We start from the raw sequence: 21,451 nt of genomic DNA on the forward strand, positions 1-21,451 counted from the left end.
GACTTAGGAATCAGTGAGTGTGCATGTAGTAACTGGTATTGGTGTGTCAATGGTTTCAGGAATGGTAGTCTGTATTCAACACTGGATGTATCAAAGGTTAGATTAGAGTGTGATGAGGTGCATTATATTATCACATAGATGATGTCATCAGTGATGTCATTTAAGATGTCCTCAGTGATGTCATCAGTGATGTCACTGACCATGGCATGAATGATGTAATATGTGACATCATCAGCAGTGGATTGCGGGCGCGTGAGTTATAGTGAGTCCAACTAACTATAACGTAGGAATTTCAATGGTTTTGTATGATTAAAATGTTCAGCTAACTATAACTGGTGTGAAACCTATGGTTTTTTCAGTGAATTTCGTCTCTCTTTTTCCTTGAATATTGGGACGCCGCGTGGTAAGCGGCGTGAAGAGTGGTCTATTGATATATATATATATATATATATATATATATATGTATATATATATATATATATATATATATAAAATCCTTATTTTTAAATATAATAACTGCTGGCAGGCCCCAGTATAGGACATGATAATCCAAATCCAAATGTTTCTCAAGAAAAGTCATTTTCAATCGTTCGGAATTTCGGCGTTTGGGCAGATATGACCCAGGGACCCCCAGTATGCAAGGGGAATTAGTCCCCCCTCTGCAAACACGCCAGTGGCGTGCGTTGCACAGAGGTGTGAAAAGAGGCATAGCCTCATTACACCTCTGTGCAATGCAGCCCCCTGGCGCATACTGGAGGTTCCAGGTGGGCTAGTTGGCCCCCAGGGACCCCCAGTATGCAAGGGGAATGAGTTCCCCCTCTTCAAACATGCACGGGGGCTGCATTGCAGAGAGGTGTAAAAAGGGGCGTGGCTTCATTACACCTCTCTGCAATGCAGTCCCCTGGCGCATACTGGAGATTCCTGGTGGGCTTTCAGGCCTTATATAGTTAGGAATTAGCATTTAAAAAACCTTGCAAATTCACTGAAAAAACCAAAGGTTTCAGGCCTTATATAGTTAGGAATTAGCATTTAAAAAACATTTAAAATTCACTCAAAAAACTATAAGTTTTAGGGGTGTTATAGTTAGCTGGACATTTCACTCAAACAAAACCATTGAAATTGCTCCTATATAGTTATTTGTACTAACTATATTTCGCGCACCCGCAATCCACTGCTGATGATGTCACATATTACATCCTTCATGACATGGTCAGTGACATCACTGATGACATTTCAAATGACATCACTGATGACATCACTGATGACATCATCCACATGACAATAACATACACCTTTTCATACACTAGTAAAATCTTTCATCACTCTTTGTAAAATACAGAGTATCATATTTGAATCCATTGTTACAGCAATACAAGTATCTTGTTGTTGTTGATAACTTTTATTTCGGTCAAACGACCATAAAAAGTGCATATAAAATACATCAGCACTACAGTAAAATAATAAATAATCATAGGATGTTTAAAAAAGAATTAAACTAGAAGTTATCACAGTACAAGACATTAAAAACAGTATGTACAGCAATTAAGTTAAAAAAGTTTTTCTCCTACGCCACATGTTAAATAAATAGCGAGAGACCGCAAACACAATGGGAGGATGGGTATCATGAATCAGTATCCTACAGGCCTATGTAAAGTGCAAAAGTCCCAAGTTCTTACAAATAGGTTTTAACCAGCGTTTTCTAATTGCAGAATAGGCAGGGCAGAAAAACAATACATGGGTTACGTTCTCAGTTTTATAGCTACATGCAGTGCAAACTTCATTGATCGGGTTTGACCATTTAGATGTAAAGGACCTAATAGGAAGAGTGCCATGCCTTAACTGTAAATAAAGCTTTCGAGCAACTGGGGGTTCAATTAGGTCCATGAATTCCTCAACTTTAGGTTCTGGTTTAACTAGGAGGAACTCAGATGTCAGCCTACCCAGTGATGCGGAGCTCATTAGTGTTTGGTAATTTAACGTACGTATCTGGGAAAGAAGTTTTTTCTTAGATATCCCGAGGCAAAAGATCTCAGGGGTTTCCCACAGTTCAGGATAACCTAACCGGATACTAACAGCACTAATGTGCTGAAGCCAAGGGATCTTTTTATTTTTAAGAAGAGACCAAATCTCAGAAAATTCCGCTCTGTACGCCACCAATTCAGGGACTGACCACAACCTCTTCCAGTACATAATTGGTCTAGCACTTGTGATCTCCTCTATTGGCAACATGCCAAGGTCAAATCTAAGAGGGATCAGAGGCGTACTGGATGGTAACCCAACTACATTTCTGACAAAGTACTGCTCCACCTTTTTAAGATTCGTTATCTGCTTGTGCCCCCAGAGTTCAGCCCCATAGGTTGCTGCCAGTCTAGCCTGGTGACAATATATCTCTAGGGCTGGGGACACCGGCCTAAAAGTAGACTCCCTGAAGACTTTACTTATGCCCCCCGCTAACTGGGATAACCTGAGTGAAGATTTAGCGATCTGCTTATTCCAATCAAAATTCTCTGTCAGAGTGACACCCAAATAAACAAATGTTTTAACCCTTTCAAGGAGGGTACCATGTAAAACAGGGTTTGGGCGTACGCGCTTAGGGGGATTAAAAATCCTAAACTTTGTTTTCCCTAAATTGATTTCCAATCCCCAAAGCTCGCAAAACTCCACAAAGCCATCAAGTATTCTTTGAATGCCCGATGATGTTCTAGACAACAACAGGGTGTCGTCTGCGAACATCAGAGTGGGCACTCTACCTGTAACCAATTTAGGGGCATCGTTATTTTCCACACCATTCAAATGTTCCACAAGGCCATTTATATAGAGACTAAATAGCGTTGGTGCCAATACGCACCCTTGGCGAACTCCTTTTTGAACAGGGAATTGATCTGTAAGTTTGCCATGCCTACCACACCTGACCTGGGCAAAATTGTTTGCATGAAGCCTAGAAAGAATGGCTAACAAGTAGGGCGGAAGGCCTAAGTCTGCTAGTACTCTCCACAGTTTTTCACGCGGGACTAGATCAAATGCCGCCCGCAGGTCCACGAACACAAGGTAGAGGCTGCCACCCTCCACCTTTGCTGTTTTCCAGTACAAGACCTGCAGGCGGAATATATGGTCTAGAGTGGAGGTACCGGACCTGAAGCCTGCCTGGAATGTAGACAATATCCTGTTATCCTCAATCCACCCAAGAATCCTATCAAGGATAACCCTCCCCATCAGCTTTTGAGATGTATCGATTAGGCTGATGGGTCTATATTTAGAGGGGGTTAGTGGGCAGCCCTTTTTTAGAATAGGCACAATTTCAGCTCCAAGCCAAGTGGGGGGCAGGTCATCTCCCTGTAGGATGCCATTGAATAGAACAACCAAATAGGGGGCCCAGATTTTCGGTTGCGTCCTAAACAAATCCCCTGGCAATTTATCCAAACCTGGGGCCTTATTAGGAATCAATTTGCCTATAGCTGTCACCACCTCAGTCAAGGTGAAAAATTCAACTGGGGCGGGGCATGAGGGGACTGTAGTTAACCATCCCCGTTCTTCGGCTCCGCTGTCACTTCGAAGTTGGTGGAATTCAGGTGTACTAACAGGCATTCCATCAGACTCAGAGATGCCATAAAGAGCACTAACGTGGCTTTCCCAGATTGAAGGGGCAATGTTGGGGGCAAGTGCGGGGGTATGCCCACTAAGTCCAGTTGCGACAATGGACCAGAAAGATTTGGAATCGTTGGATCTAAGCGCAGATCCCAATTCCTCCCACATAGTGGCCTCCCATTCCTTCTTGGCATCACGGATTGCCGTTTTGTACATGATGCGATGGACCCTGATTGCCTCCCTGTTATTGGTTTTATTACTATTAGAAGGGCCTTTTTGGCCTTCCGACAGGAGGTATTGAACCATCGAGAAGTCGTGATTTGAGGCTGATTTGCCCTTCTCACAGGATACAAAGTATCTTTAAGTGCGGCAACCAGTTGGATATGTATTTCAGATGCCCTTCCTAGATGGCCAACTTTCCCCATATCTTCAATAAATGGAATAACGGTCTCGTATAATTCGGCAAGTTTACTAGTGGACATCTGAGGTCTGGTCATTTAACCCTACGCCTGCAATTTGTTATTATTAAAGGCGCAGTGGCGCAATGTTCAACCGGAGTTTGGCATTTCAACCCAAAACTCCCCGGTTTAAGTGACAGGACCAGGGCATTATGGTCACTGTCAGATCTTTCAATAACCCTGAACTCATGCAGCCTGTCCCAGTGCCTGGCCTCGATAGAAATATAATCGATTACTGAGGTAGTAAATTTTAATCGATTAAACGTGTCTTTCCCTGGTCTATCAGGCTCCACCCTCCCATTGCAAGCTCGTAATGATGTCGCTAGCGCAAATGACTGCAATTGCAGGACTAAAGGGGTCCATGCCTTGACCCGGGTAGTCAATGGCTCAGGAATAGCCCACAAAAAATCAACCTCATCCGGATTGCTCAAACTCGGGTCCATAAGCGGCTCGAAGTGACAGTTAAAATCTCCACCCAGGATGAGGACGGTGGAAGGGTCAATCGACTGAATGAAGGTTAACAAGGTTTCAATAGCCTCTGACCCAAGGCCCCGCCTAACTGGCCTTGAGTATACATTAATCAAAGCAATGTCTGGCCCATTTAACGTAGTCAACAAAACACACTGGACATCCATTGAATTAGTTGAAATTTGAGATGCCTTAACTCCTAGGTGTGTACCAACCCATATGGACAGCCCACCCGAGGGCCTACCTCTCTCACCCATGCTTTCCAAAACATCGTATGTTGCAAAACCCTGAACACTACTTTCTTTTAACGCCCAGGTTTCCTGCAACATACAGATGTCATGTGTAGCCATAAAGGAGCCCCAATCTGGAATGGGCAATTTACTTTAAAGGCCCGCCACGTTCCAAGAGAGGATTTTGACCTGGGCAGCCAACAAGTCTTGCTTAGTTGGTTCACAATCTAAAATACCAGAAAGATCATTGATAGTGCAAGGACTAGGATCTGAACCCCGACTCAGGTTGACAGTTCATTAGAGGTCGGTCATCAGGTGAAATAACAATTACATGATGAATAGTTTGTTCTGATGTCAAGACTTGCACTAAAGGACTTAGATTAACATTTGCATCTTGGTTCTCAGTGGTAGGTCGCATATTGATAGGGTGGTTCGTTTGTCAATCGCAATCATTGAAACCTGAAAAGGCATCGAACCTATTTGCGACTTCCAGCTGGATAAATGGTAACAGATGGTCCATCTTCCTATTTCCTGGGAAATGGTCCATCCTCCAGATTCCATTTCTATGACTCCTAAAGGGTACGGTTTCTCACCCAAATGCATTTTCAGCAATCATAGGATTAGGTGCCTGCATCATATACCGGTTGTTAAAGGGTATAGACGGTTTAATCTGCGGACATGCTAGAGCCCCAGGATAGATTGTAGGGTTTACTAGAGATCTTGGATAAAAATAAGTCAGGTCACGAGGAACGATGGAATTACCAGCGATCCCTGGAATCCAATTTAGAATATATCTAACAGTTCCAGGATCTTTAAAGTTGATGACAATTAGGTCCCCCTTTATGTCTTTCACTCTACTTCCCAGCCAGGGGAGTCGCCGAACATGCAGAATATCCCCAATACTATTAAAAGTAAGTGGTCGGTTTTGGTTAAGCCAATGCATGGTTTTATTTTTTAGCTGAGAGAACCTTTCCCTCTTGCCATCCTCTAATTTTGGGACTCCGGTTAGCACAACCACAAAAGGAACCGCCTCAGGGGGTAATTCGACTTGGCGCCTCCTATGCTTCACTGTCCTGGCAGGGCTGGTAGTTTCCCTCTTATCTCGCATATTTCCGGTGGAAGATTTATTCCCCGCCTTCAAAACTTCACTAGCAGCATGCGGTACTGGTTGTTGAGCCGATTTAGGCGGGTATTGCCTTCTGTTTCATAGAATTCATAAGCTTGCTAATCTTTTTTATACCCTTATCGGCAACAGGGGTAGGAGATGGCACTATAACTGCAGGGGGTGGCACTGGCTTCACAGGGTCCTTAGGTAATCCAACATTGTTACATATAGCCAGTTCTAGATCCTCCAGCTGTTGCTCCACCCTCTTCAGCCTCTCTATTATGGGCAAGATAAATGACCTGATTAAATGTTCGAAACTTTCGAGAGGAACAGCGGACAGTGCTTCCTTAGGCGGACAGTGTAAAGAAGTAGCTAAACCTGGTGGAGTTGATACAGTCAATACAGGGACTCTTGGAATTAATACTGCTTCCGTGGGAGCCGTTGGAGTTGGAGCAGTTGATACAGTAGCCTTTGAGGTAGGTACAGGTATTACATTTGCCTTTATAGTTTTACCAAAGTCAGAGTGGCTAATCTTGCTTCTTTGCGGATCACCGCCCCTCTTCCTTCTTTTATTTGGTGGCGGACCATAAACTTTGGGCATGGCTGATTTCCTAACCTGTTTTTTTTTTATAGGTCTCTTCTATTAGTTATTAGTAGAGGTGACTCAACTATCACGTCTGTTCCTATAATAGGATTGCTAGAGAGGGATACATTATTCAAGTATTGGGTGTTGTAGGTATCGGGTGGAGAGGGAGTGTCTCGCACGAGTATAGAGATACTATCTGTGGATAGCGGGTCCTCGTTTTCAGTGTGAGAACTTGCATCAAGTGAAATAGTTTGATGCAAACAATCCAAGAGAGGTCTACTTTTCATGCATTCAATAGAGCGACGTCGCTCAGCCCTATGCTCGGTCAAAACACTCTCCCTTTCTAAATCTGTAACGACCTTAGTAAAGTAATTTTCTAGTGTACCCTTACTAATCCCAACTGCGCCTCCAGATGCGGATTTATCAGGAGTCGCAGCCATAGCAAATAGGCGTCCAACAAGTATACCCAAACAATCCTTTGCAACTTGTTAGGATATAGGCCCAGCCCGGCCTCGTCGTGCCGCGACGCGGGAAGTGAGGCTTGATTTTATGCGCCTCCTGGTGCGAATGTCCCGTGGGCGGCTTCCGGCCGCAGGGGCTGCAGGGAAATGTAGTCCGTGGTGGTCACGGTGTCCTCTCCTCTCGGCGACCGCACCACAGAAAGCAAAGTGCACGGCAGCGGGAGGGAAGCCCAGGGCAGCCACAACAGGGTCCCAGAAAGGTCTTGGCCACAGTCTCTCCAGAAGAAAGGAAAGTCGGCAATACGGCAGCAGGTCACCCCCCTGGTGCTCTCCCTCGACAAACACAGTCCCCCTCTCTCAGCAAGCAGATCACCGGCCGTATGTCTGCGTTTGTTCCATGCACCAAGTATCTAAAAACCCACTCAGTGATTCATAGATGTATACACACATCTAATCACTTACCTGTAGATTCACTCATACATGCTGTCAATGAACAATAGAACACTATCAAAAATACTTATACACTTAAATCGACATTACACACCAGCACACATCCTATTCACTTATGAAGTCATCCTACTCACTTATGCAAACAATGGATCATACTTACATATTTACTTAGCTACACACTTATACAAACACAACTTCATCTATTCATTTAGATAGTAAGTCATACTTAGTGAATTATAAAATCATTATTACAAGTATAAAGTTATCCATACAGTCACTCACACAATCATTGAGTCTTATGTATACTTATTAATATACAACAACTGACACATACACTGCCTTTTATTTTTCTGGTTTGTTGGACATGTACCATTGAGAAATATATTTGCTCATCACCACACCCATAAAGATATTCACTCACCCAAACAACTGTTAGGACAAGTAGTTTTAACTTCATATATCTAGCGAATCAACTATTCACACGTCTTTGGGCAGTCACATCCCCCCCCACCAAACCACACACACATTCACTCTCCCATACAAATACTCAGTTAACTAATCAATAACTAATACAGACTTTCACATAGCTAGTAACCAACTGGAGAACCAGTTTACACAACAACTGACAAAGTGATACAGATATTCAAACAGTTTTGTCACTATCCACCTTATTTAGTGAGACACTATAAATTGGTGAAGTAAACAGTCAATTACACTGCTACTAAATCCTCCATCCAAATATTTATTTTTATATATCAACTCATTCTTCAATGCAAATTGCTATATATATAATGCATATTTAAATAACGAAGCAAACCACATTCACTGGATGATGTCATCAGTGATGTCATCAGTGATGTCATTTGAGATGTCATCAGTGATGTCATTGACCAGGTCATGAATGATGTAATATGTGACATCATCAGCAGTGGATTGCGGGTGCGCGAAATATAGTTAGTACAACTAACTATACAGGAGCAATTTGAATGGTTTTGTATGAGTGAAATGTCCAGCTAACTATAACACCCCTAAAACTTGTAGTTTTTTAGTGAATTTTAAATGTTTTTAAATGCTAATTCCTAACTATATAAGGCCTGAAACCTATAGTTTTTTCAGTGAATATATATATATATATATATATATATATATATATATATATTACCTACTGGCGGTAAGCATGGGCGGATTTTGCGGATCCACGATTCACGAATTTGCGAATTCACGGATCGTGGATCCGCAAAATCCGCGGATTTTGCGGATCGGCGGATTTGGGGGCGGGGCTTCCTCGAGTGTGTGGGCGGGGACAAACGGACGGGGCTTCCATGCGAGCGCACATGCCTCTTGTGTGTATAAAAGGTCAGAGACCGATCAGAGCGGCAGATTAAGAGACAGAAGCTCCTGGTCACAGGAACAGCACGGGGATTGCGCTCGTGAAAGTCAAAGATGCAAATGCCTCTGGCCTGCATCACAGCGGATTTTCGATGGTATATTTGGGAAGAAGGCACACCTGCCCAGCCTCCACAACGCTCACGATTGATTTTGGGCTGATGAATGAGTCACTGAATTTAAGCTTCAACTAGGGCACATGCTTTTTTGATATCTGCAAGTGTTTCCTGTTGAGGTTTATTTTTTGTGCCAGGACCGTCGTGCCAGAATGAACCCTGCCCTTCATATTTATTCAAGAAGACACCACCGTTTTTCCCCATCGTAAATAATTTACGATGGCGCCGGCAAGCTGCCAGCGCCATCCTGAAAAAGTTACTTAATTAGCTTCAACAGGAAGCTCCAACTGATACAATAAAGCAGGCGCTCGAGCCCCTGCTGTATCTTATCTATTAGAGCTTCCTGTTGAAGCTAATTAAGTAACTATTTGAGGATGGCGCTGGCAGCTTGCCGGCGCCATCGTAAATTAGGCTTTGAACTTTTGACCGCGAAATACGCCGCTCGCGGATTGCGGATTTTCGGTAAATTCGCGAGAGTTAGCGGACCGCGAATTTACCGAAAATCCGCAAAATCCGCGATCGGAGCGGATTTTGCGCTCATGCTTAACTGGCGGTCGCCAGTAGGTATATATAGTTAGGATTTTTTTCCTATGGGATTTTTGAAAATTCTATGTCGAATAACTTTGGCGTTTGAGGACGGAATTGGCTGAAATATTCAGGAAAATGGAACATTTTGTTTCTGAGCAGCCCCTGAAAATTTGGGGGGTTTCGTCAAAGGGGGGGCCAAGAAAAAAGGGGGGTCCCAAAACGCGTTTTTCCCATACAATTTTCCATAGGGCGGTTGGACTCACTTTTAGCTCGAACGGCTGAATGGATTTCCACGAAACTTGCCAAAATTGTAGATATTGTTTGCCCGATGTGCCTTTGCTAGGTCTCAATATATGTGCTCCAGTGGATTTTGATAAATTAACGTTTCAAAAAAATATATATATCTGTAACAGCACTCCGGTTAGCGCCCCGGTTCGCGTACCTGACGCGTAACGGAACTTCGCGAAGCGAAGCTGATTGGCTCTCCGGTGTCTGTCAACATTCTAAACAGTCCGGAGCGGCCGCCATCTTGTCTCTCGGTAGGATCGAGAGACAAGAGGTGAAGAAAAACGAAGGGGGAAATTAATGAAAGGGGGCAAGGTAGACCCCTCCTGACCCCCTAGGATTGATGAGGGGGCTATTAAAGGGTCCCGCGGGGCAAAAAATAAAAAAAAATAAAAAATCAGTTTTTTCGCGGTAGAGGCGCTACCTGGTACGCGAACCGGGTAGCTAACCGGTAGCGTAACGGGAGTCCGCCATCTTGTGTTTACGATGTTGTTTTCTAACGTGGCAGTTGCGCAAACGGAACGTTTACCGGTTCACGGACCGGATCGCGGCACCAAATTGAGCTAACGGGAAGCTACCCGGTGCGCGGACCGGTAGCAAAACAAAAAAAAAAATATATATATATATACATAAAAAAATTGTATTAAAATCATACAAAATATATTTTTCGATTTAAAGAAGAATACATTTTAAAGCTTTTGATATTTGCTATTAAAAAAACATTGAAATTCACTGAAAAAACCATAGGTTATAGACCATATATAGTTAGGAATTAGCATTTACAAAACCTTGAAAATTCACTGAAAAAACCATAGGTTATACACCATATATAGTTAGGAATTAGCATTTACAAAACCTTATTTTACTCACACAAAACCATTGAAATTCGCATATAAAGTTAGTTGCACTAACTATATATCGCGCACCCGCAATCCACTGCTGATCATGTCACATATTACATCATTCATGACATGGTCAGTGACATCACTGATGACATCACTGATGACATCTCAAATGACATCACTGATGACATCACTGATGACATCTCAAATGACATCACTGATGACATCACTGATGACAACATCTAGTGACTGTATGTTTCTGTAAAGTTAAAATATGTCTTACATATTGAAGAAAGAGTGGATTTATAAGTGTCTGGATGAAGGATTTAGTAGGTGCAGGACTGACTGTATGAGTGAGTGATTAAATGTGTCTCACTGAGTGCATGGGTTAGTGACTAAACTGTCTTAATTATTGCATCATTATATCTGTTGTTCTGTAAACTGCTGCATGTGTTGATCAGTAGCTATATGAGTAACTATATGGGTTATTGATTGGTTGCCAAAGTATTTGTATGGGAGACTGAGTGTGTGTGTTGGTGGCTGGGAGGTGTATGACTCTGTGCATAGATGTGTGAGCAGTTGATTCACTAGATGTATGGGTTCAAAAGTGCATGTGGAAACAGCTGTATGGGCGGTTGACTGTGTGCATGAGTGTATTGGTGAGTGAATGGATATCTCAGTGCTACATGTCAAAGTAAGTACATATGTAAAACACAGTACATTTGAGAGTTGACATATATAAATAACTGTGCATAAGAGCCAGTGAATGTGTGAGTGGCTGTATGGATCATTGTGAACTTGTATCCGGGATTGTATAAGAGAGTAAATATGTGTTAGTATATGTTTGAATAAGTAAGGTGTGTATAACTGTATAGTTGAGAAAATGGAGGTGTGATTGATTCTTTGCATGACTGACTAGGTGTGTGTGACAGTCTGTGAGTGTCTGTTTACACTGAGTGTATCTAAGGTTATATTAGAGTCTGAAGAGGTTCATCGTATTATCACATGAATGATGTCATCAGTGATGTGATCAGTAATGTCAAATGAGATGTCATCAGTGATGTCATCAGTGATGTCATTTGAGATGTCATCAGTGATGTCATCAGTGATGTCATTTGAGATGTCATCAGTGATGTCATCAGTGATGTCACTGACCATGTCATGAATGATGTAATATGTGATATGATCAGCAGTGGATTGCGGGTGCGCGATATATAGTTAGTGCAACTAACTATATATGCGAATTTCAATGGTTTTGTGTGAGTAAAATAAGGTTTTGTAAATGCTAATTCCTAACTATATATGGTGTATAACCTATGGTTTTTTCAGTGAATTTTCAAGGTTTTGTAAATGCTAATTCCTAACTATATATGGTCTATAACCTATGGTTTTTTCAGTGAATATATATATATATATTCACTAAATACATATATATATATTCACTTATAAAACAAAGGTTAAAGCAACATTATAGTAAGGGGAAAAGTTCAGTAACATATTAACATTTTTATCTAAAACAAATAAAGAAATTAACCAATTATAGTCATCTCAAGTAACTATAACTCGTGCCCTTAGGTAACTATAGGTTACTATAACTCGTGTGCAGCATGCACAGTCTCCTCATCAATAATTTAATTGCAAATGCTGCATTGATATTATTAATGATGTCATAGGAGATGTTGTGAGTGATGTATGTGTGGGGTAATTAGCAGTGCATGGCGAGGGGGCAATAGATCTAATCTTTCTGGATCAACATCTAGTTTTCTGCCAATGTTGGCGTAATTCCGTTCAGCATTTTTGTTTCAAATATATGAAGATGAAGGATCACAAGAAAACAAATAGACAGGCAGATAGACAGATAGATAGATAGACAGATAGATAGATAGATAGATAGATAGATAGATAGATAGATAGATAGATAGATAGATAGATATGTAGATAGATAGATAGAAAGATAGATAGATAGATAGATAGATAGATAGATAGATAGATAGATAGATAGATAGATAGATAGATAGATAGATAGATAGATAGATAGATAGATAGATAGATAGATAGATAGATAGATAGATAGATAGATAGATAGATAGATAGATAGATAGATAGATAGATAGATAGATAGATAGATAGATAGATAGGTAGTGCTATCAATCCTAATGAATCATAAAAAGCTTTTGCTTAAATAATCACATAATTGTATTTGATCACTTTGGATGGTGTTCATACTGTAGTTTACAGCCATGTCATGAGTAAGACTATTTGGAATCCTCTTATCCAGATTCCCTGAGGTCCACTTTATTATCTATTCTCTGGTCTTCAGGTGCTATTCCCTCTAATACAGTGAAATTATTTTGCCATGCTACGTTGAATTCTCGATAGGCATCTTGCTCTCCCAAGGAAATTGCGTTGGTGGGTTTTGCAGTGTCAGGTGTGGTCTTGCTAGAGGGTTGTAAGGCACAAGGTCAGTTTATTGGTCTTGCACAAGAGCTTGTGAAATGGGCTCTATGATGTCACTATGCGCTACAAGAGTACTTACTTACCTCTTGTTCTAAAAAGGTTAGTCTCCTTCAATACTGGTTCCAGACTTTTGGAGGTTGTTGTTGGATTTAGAATTGATTATACCTATGCCCTACTTCTGGAGAGCTCTCCACTGCAAATCCTTTTCCCCATGGTTTCCAACAAACTATCCCGACAAGTGGGCATTCTTCCCTTAATGTGTAATAAATAAATCAAGTAACTAATTAACTACAAGTTATCTTGCCACATCATGTTTTCATCTACAACAGTTAATTGGTGGCCAAGACAATAATCAGCCTTTACCAAAGATAAAACTTTAATAATTTCGGGCTAGATGTTTAAACCATTTTGCGGTCCGATTTGGCCATTTCCAACTTTTTCATATGTACAAAAGCACAAATTGTGATTCTGTTATATCATACCTAATCCCAATTTGTGTAAGTGAACTGGTATTTGGAAAGGGCTTTTTTTCAAATACCGAATCATTATGGTATATGTTAATGTGTTGTGACCAAATTCTGATCATAACACAGTAATACTTTACCACAAGTTTAAAACTGGTAGTAAACCATTTGCAAATGCCGAATCTTTTAAAATGAAGCTTCAAAGTTTAATTTTTGTTTTTTAACTGCACCTAATTTTGGTTTAAGGAAAAACATCTGCATTTAAAAAAAATGTTTTTGCTTTATTAAAAAGCAATCACAGACATGATGGTCTGATGATTTTGGCAGGCCATCATCCCTGTGATGCCTAATAGGTCACACATTTCTCATCGAGGCGCTTCAAGAAAGGGTAGGGGCTGATGAGGCGGTCCTACCAGCCGCGGTCGGTAGTGGGAGTAGCTGCCGGTCGGTGACGTGGGGAGGGGGAGGGACAGGGTGGGGGGTAGTAAACTATGGATTACGGAGAATTACAGGTAAGTAAACATATAATTAAATTAAATACATTTTGTCGCATGCACTGCATCGCATTTGGGGATGCAGTGTGTGCAACAAAATTTGTTTTATTTATTTATATCTTTACTTACGTGTAATCCTCCATAATCCATAGTTTACTACCCACCACTCTGGTCCTCCCCCTCCCCAGGTCACCACCCGGCAGCTATTTCTACTACCGACCGCAGCTGGGTCCTACGCTGGTTATCCTCCTTCCTACACAGCCACTCACAAAGGATACCAATAAAAAACGTTACCTTCGACCTACACCAGATCAACAGGGGTGTCCCCCAAGGTTCAGTGCTTTCACACCAACTGTTCAACATATACATGGAACTACTCACCACCATACTCAAAAAGACAAACATCCCTTTTCACCTCTATGCAGATGACACCCAAATCTATCTTGAAACCTCCTCCGTCAAGGACATCCACAGACTAAATGCCATTCAAAAAGAAATCCAACATTGCCTGTCACTTAACCACCTAAAACTCAACGAAGACAAAACCTAAATACTCCTCATCTCCAACAAAGAGGAGAACCCACATATTTCAGAATGGCTAAAAGCTTGGGATGCTCTTAACGGCAATCACACTATGACCCACTCCGTTAAGTCATTAGGAATTACCCTAGACTCAAAACTTGACAGGGCCATTCAAATCAAGAACTCCGCAAAGAGTGCCTTCGTCAACTTGACGTTACTTAATAAAATAAAACCATTCATCACAACCAATGACCTCACACAAGCTACCCAATCACTGGTGCTATCCAGACTTGACTATGGGGATGCCACCCTCACTGGTACAGCAATATCGCACCTAGCCCCCTTCAAACCTACTCTCAATGCAGCAGCCAGAATGGTCACTGGAATCAGGAAATTTGATCACATCTCACCAGCACTCAGAGAACTAAAATGGCTCCCAATAGAACTAGGTGCCAGATACAGAACAGCCTGCCTCACACATAGAGCCCTTCACACAGGTAAACCTGAGTACTTGGCTGACAAACTCAAGAGGGCTCGTCAGACAAGGACCCTCAGGAGCTCCAGTACCCTACTACTCATCCCCTTCAAAACACGCAAACAAAAAACTGCTGCACGATCCTACGCCGGTAATGCACCCAAAATTTGAAACGTCATTCCAGCCGATATCAGGACCATCCTGTCCTTCACAAAATAAAAAAAAGAACTTAAAACCCTTTTCCTCAACCGCTCCCTACCGAATGGATAACCGCCATCAATACGCTTTTCCCTGCTCGTCATCTCTTCCTGACATTGTAGCTCTAAGACTTTCCTCCTCCCTGCTATTCCAATTGTTCCCCTCTCAATTGGTTAAACCCCAAGACAACGTGCTTTCTAAGAGGTCATCTCAGGACTCACAGACAACCTCAATGCTGCTCAGCACACTTGGTTTTTCGAACCTATTTTGTTGAACCCTGCTTTATTGTATCAACCCCAAGACAACATGCACACTAAGAGGTTATCCCAGGACTCACGTACTACCTTAATGCTGCTCAGCACACTTGGACTACCAAACGTATATGTTAGAATACTACTTATTGTATGGATCTTGCTCAAAAACAGTTGTGAAGCGCTCCGATACCCTGGGGTCAGGCTAGCGCTATATAAAACTCCTTAAATAAAAATAAATTGACATCAGGCTCATTAATATTAATGATGTAGATTGATTTGCGACCTGCTAGGAATTGGTATTTCAAAGATGTAAGTTTTCTTACCTCCAGAGCGGTGGTTTCCTAACGGTGTTTCGGTAAGTATCGCAATTAGGACATTGAAATTCAAAATTTTGGTACATCTGGCCTGTAGATCCCATTTCCTGAATTCAAACTGCAAGATTACTTACAACTAAATAATGGGTACAACATTATCAGAGCTGTTTTAGCAGCATACAAGATTAGCCTTAGCCTTATATTGGCATGCAAGATTAGCCTTATTAGAACACTGGATAGTTTGGTGCTCCACTGAAAATATTAGAGTATTAGAGGGCTATAAGCATTGGTATGGGCCCTCTGCTGTGAACTTTCCAATGTCCTCATTTACAACCTCAGTCTCCTGCCTCTCCACAGACTAGGTACATTGTGCAGGAAAAGAGAGGGGGGGAGGCTGTGGACGAGAAGAGCACATAGCGCGTGTCCGCCCTCCTTTATTCCATAGTCCACTTAGTGTAGAGAGAATTAAGGGTTGACTTCTGCCTCCTTTCACAGTTCCTGCTGTGTACATGCACACGCACCTGTCATACAAACAAAGAAGGAGATATGAAAGGAACTGAAGCTTCTAAATCACAAAGTAGTTGTAAATCCCCTGTGTCTCTCAGGAGACTATGGGCCAGATGCATCAAAGGGTTTTGCCCATTCTGTGCCTATGGGAAAATGTGTTCATTCATAAGGCCCTATATTGTATTCATTAGGCAATTTCTCTCTGAAGGGGCCAAGGGCTAGATGTAGGTAATTTACAATTACCGATTCGAACATACCGAATTTTACCAATTCTGTATTTTCGAATCGTTAATTGCAATGTAGATAAAAAATTCCGTAAAAAATACCGAATCGGTAAGATTTGGTATTTACAGTATCGGTATTTAACGATTAGGTATTTGCCATTGATTCCTATGGGCCTAGAGGCCCATAGGAATGAATGTCAATTACCGAATCGGGAATTACTGATTCGGTAAATACCGAAGAATTCAAGGGTGGCAGGGTGTCACTTTGACACCCTGTTGCACCCCTGATTAGGGCTTGTATGCCATGTCGCACACATACATGCCCTAAGGGCATATATGTGTGCCACATGGCACAGGTGTACATGAACAGATTTGCATATACACATGTATTCGTTAATTACCACCAACTAATAGTTGGAGGTAAATAACGAACCCTGAAAGCCCTGTGACACTGTTCACAGTGCCACCTACATCTTAAAATACAGATTCGGTAATTTTACCGAATCGGTAATTTCACCAATTCGGTAAATTTACCGATTCAGTAAAATTACCGATTCGGTAAAATGACCGAATCTGTATTTTAATCTGACCTACATCTCGGTATCCAAATACCGGTCGGTAACGGCCGAAAATCGGTATTTTCTGCCGTTACCGACCGGTATTTGGATACCTACATCTGGCCCCAATTTCTCTAAGACCTTTATAGCTCCTCAGTAGACTATATCTTGGGTATTAAATTCCCTTGTTATGGGCCTTCACTAAGGGTGGGAGTAGTAGGCGTAGTGGGGCTACGCAAAGCTACACGAAGTGGGCAAGAAACTACGCCCACCTACTCACTTTGCGTAGCTTCACTACGCGCCACCTGCCCCCTCCCCTACATACCTAATTTGTGTTACATAGTCTTAGAAAAGTAAATAAAAAGCACTTACCTTGTCCGCCTCGTCCTGGGGCTCCCTCTTCTAATCGCGCCGCCGTCTTGGATACCAAAGTGCATGCGCGGCCGCCAGCGCATGCGCATTTCTCGCAAGAAGGTAAGTGCTTTTTATTTACTTTTCTAAGACTATGTAACACAAATTAGGGATGTAGGGGAAGGCGGGAGGGAGGCGGGTGGTGGTCAACTTCGCTACGCCCACGGAGTGGGCATAGTGTTGCCTGCTACGCCTACTTCGCAAAGGGCGAAGTAGGCAACACTACGCCCACTCTGTGGGCGTAGCGAAGTACTTCGCCCAGGGTTAGCCCTCACCCATATTCATGAAATTGAAAGAGGCAATGGCAGGGTAAATAGTCAGTAGCTCAATTAAGTGTACAAAGTATGTTATTATCCTAAAGCCTGATTGCTGAATGAATACTATAACAAGGATCCATTAAGACTTAATCATGTAGGGTGATTACATAAGATGAGCACATACAATAGATTGTAGCAGGACATTTTGCTTATTCCTTGGTTAACCTTATACTTAACTATTTGCCACATTTCACACATTAACACCTTGCCATTTCTCCCAGGACTGATTCCCAACAGGAATATATATTAACACACTGTAAAACAGAATCAATGGATTTGACAGTAGTGTTGTACAGTTGAGGATGCAGGTCCTGAAGACTTTCATTTCAAAAAGGTTGATGCAAGTGTGACCCCTTCTTACACACAAAGATAATCCTTTGCCTATGGGGCTATCCTTCTTTTTCCTGTATGCCAGTACAGGCATTGAAGCTGTATACAGTAATTAGGAAAGAGGTTCCCACTTTTCCTCCGGAGGGTGCGTCTGTGCCCTGAATTCTTGGCAAACTGTGGGTGGCTTTCAAAGTTTTGGTGTAACTCATTAGCAGGTATGCATTTACAATTGCACACCTTTAATTATAAGAACCATCCAGATTATCCCAAACAGTATTTATTATTAGTTTGTCTCATTTCAAAAAGCCTGCACTTCGCCTTCATATACATTTGAGTCAGAAATGTGAGTGAAAGTTCCATTTGTCTTCATGTCATTTTAGAGTATGTCCATTGTGAAAAGGTATTGGTAGCTCTACTAATGCACAAGTCATGCTTTCACACTGGGGACTGAGATCTCAATGTCCAAGATGGGCAAGACCACACTAATGGAACTTCTCCACCCTCATCATATTTGCTGAGTTTAACATATCAAAGTACTTGCACCCCATTGGGATACAACTTCTTAAGTCCTTCGAAGACCGTAACGTGTCTTGTTCATAACTTCTCTCTAACACATCTAGAAAAGGCACTATGGGTCCCTTCATGAAGCCTTACTTGATCTCTGAAACATACAATTTTCTGAGAAGGTTAGAGGCACATTGTTTCTTTGTGTTACCCACTACTTTCTGTTGCTAGGGTACCATGGATTATTCCATGTGTCCATAAAGATACCTTTAAACCTTTAAGCAGTTAGATACAGTAGGCAACAAGAAGAGACCATCAAAGTAGTGGCATCTACTTGTAGTGAATCTCTTGAGTCATACATGAAGCTAGGGGCATCAGGCCTCTCCTAGACTAACCCTGAGGAGAACCCCACATAGTTCTTCACAATTAAGCTCTACTCTGGAACTCAGTCTCTTGCATAATGGTCTTGTGGGGAACTTCTGTCAGTATACAGTGACCCTTTAGACTTTCACGTTTCTCCCATTAGCTCAGTTTGGCTTCCTATCAGGGACGCATATCAAACTAGCTGACAGTCCTTCATGTCACGTGAGCTGCTTAGTGAAGCTGGGTCACACAATCACATTTACAGCTCAAGGGCAAAACTATTAAAAGAGACCTAGACCTGCTGTAACCCACTTAAACAAATTATTTACATGAAAATTGGGATGACCAACAAGATTTTGATCATCAACAATTTCAATGTAATGGCCTTGGTGTACAGAGCAACATTGCTAAAATATTCCTATATTATCTGCAGAATTTTCCTGAAATACACAATGAGAGGACCAGATCCGATATTTAAGGGAACTGTGAAATGGCTGATAATCTTTAGAAGACGTGTTAACAGGAGTCTTCCATAGATCTTTTGCTTTAAGGCATGTGAGGGAAAGAGTATCCCTATTTTAACTTATGAAGCCTACATTTGTGTGAAAGCTTAAAAAAATACAGGAACTCTTTTACTAAGGAGATTTCCAATTTGAGACACTCAAAATAATAGAGGTTCAATGTCAGATGTTTGTGCAAGCAGGGTTTTGTGCAAGGTATCAAATTCCATCATTGTTTGCTCACAGAGTTCTTCAAGAAAAACCTGATAAATACTTGGTAAGATGGCAAAAATATGAATTTTAGTCCAAAAGATGCTAAACTCAAATGTAGGGGTTTGCCGCATGCTTCATGCCCACAGAATTGTTAATATGATTCACAAAGACTTTAAGACTGTTTTGGGACTGCCCATTTTAAAAAATCCTTAAAAAATAGGGCTGTCCATGTTCAAATGAAAATACATTTTAGCTAGGATTACATTTTGATTAAACACAAATATTAGGTAAACAAGACCTTTCTCAACTGATGCCATTTTTCGCTAATAATAATTTTCTTGTGGAGATACTTTCCAGTGATGCCATGAGAATGCCCAATGCCATCAATTATTGAAGTCAGTCCTTATATTATGAACCATGGTGATTAAGTTCATAGCAACATTTGACACAATTCCTTCCTCAAGACTTGAAGGTGAGTGGGTTGGTGTTCATCATTTCTGCAAATCCACAACTACCTTGTCTAAATTAATGAGTTATACATATCCCAGTGCTGATGTCATGAGGAAATGGGGAGGCACCATACATGCGTACTCTGCTCCAAGGCCCAACAGGCGGTACTGGCATTGGGCTTTGTCCCAAGGGTTAGAAGGGTGGGCGTCGCTTTTGTTACCCCGGGCAGTTTTGTAGCAGTGCTGCAGTTTTCAGGAAACAGTAAAGTGCCAATATAACTCTGGTGATTAATGTACCTGCCGGAGAGAGTTTGTCAAGTGGCAGTTTTGACTCATCCAAAGTAGAGCAGAGGATTAATATGCCTGCTTAAAAGAGCATAAACTATGCAGATCACAGAACATTATTATATGTGCATAGCTTGGTGGGTTACTGTTAATTTTGATCTAGGTTAAAAATTTATATTTTTCCCAGTCTTTCATTATCCTAATTTTGCTAAAAAGGGTTTGTTTGGGTAAAAATACATTCCTATTAGTAAAGTCAACCCTTACCACTGTGTAACGTTCTAAATCCTGAGCTTGTGTATCACCAGACCAAGTACTCTTAAAAAATGTCTACCAGTATGAATGACATGTGAGCCCTACACCTTTTAGCCCCCTTTGTCTTATGTAACATTTTCTTTACACTGATTTGAACACATATGATTAATTGTCTCTGTATGTGTGTGTGAAATAAAATGCACTAATACCCTACTCTGGTATAAGAGGTGCTATAAAAACAAATCAAATATATGTGAGAGAGGGGCTATGGAGAGATGAGAGGGTGATATTGAGGCAATCAATAGAGTCCCAATAAAGTTTGCTGTATCCCGGTGCACTGTAAGGTCATTCACTATGCTTTAAATAGTAATACAATTGAATATATAATGTAAAATGTGTTTTATAATGCACCGTTTTGTGGCAATTTTTCTTTTGGGGAGAGAATCCCCCTAAGCTGCCTTGTAGTGGTCACGCTTGGTCACTATGCTTGATCGCTATGTACCGTATAGCGGCTAGTCTGGCACAATTTTGCCAGGGTCACTTTGAGTTTCCAGTCTGCTCTACATCATAATCATGGATATCTAATTAAAACTCCAAACACCTGCACACTTTATAGGGATAACAAACACATAAACCTAAGAATGTCATCTGCATTAATAATTCCATACATGAAAGACTCTTAATAGGAATAGAGTGGAGCTGGGTGGGGCAAACATTAAAATCCCATACAACAGAGAGTCTAGATTTTAACAACATTACCTACCGAATACCAGTTCAGGCTTATAAAATAAAACTAGAAGTAAGCAGTAAACCACTGCACTATTCCCACGTGCAAACTCTGTAGGCTCCTAGATGGAAAGA

The sequence above is a fragment of the Lissotriton helveticus genome, chromosome 2_2 (genome assembly GCF_964261635.1).
Source record: "Lissotriton helveticus chromosome 2_2, aLisHel1.1, whole genome shotgun sequence".
Lineage (NCBI taxonomy): Eukaryota > Metazoa > Chordata > Amphibia > Caudata > Salamandridae > Lissotriton > Lissotriton helveticus.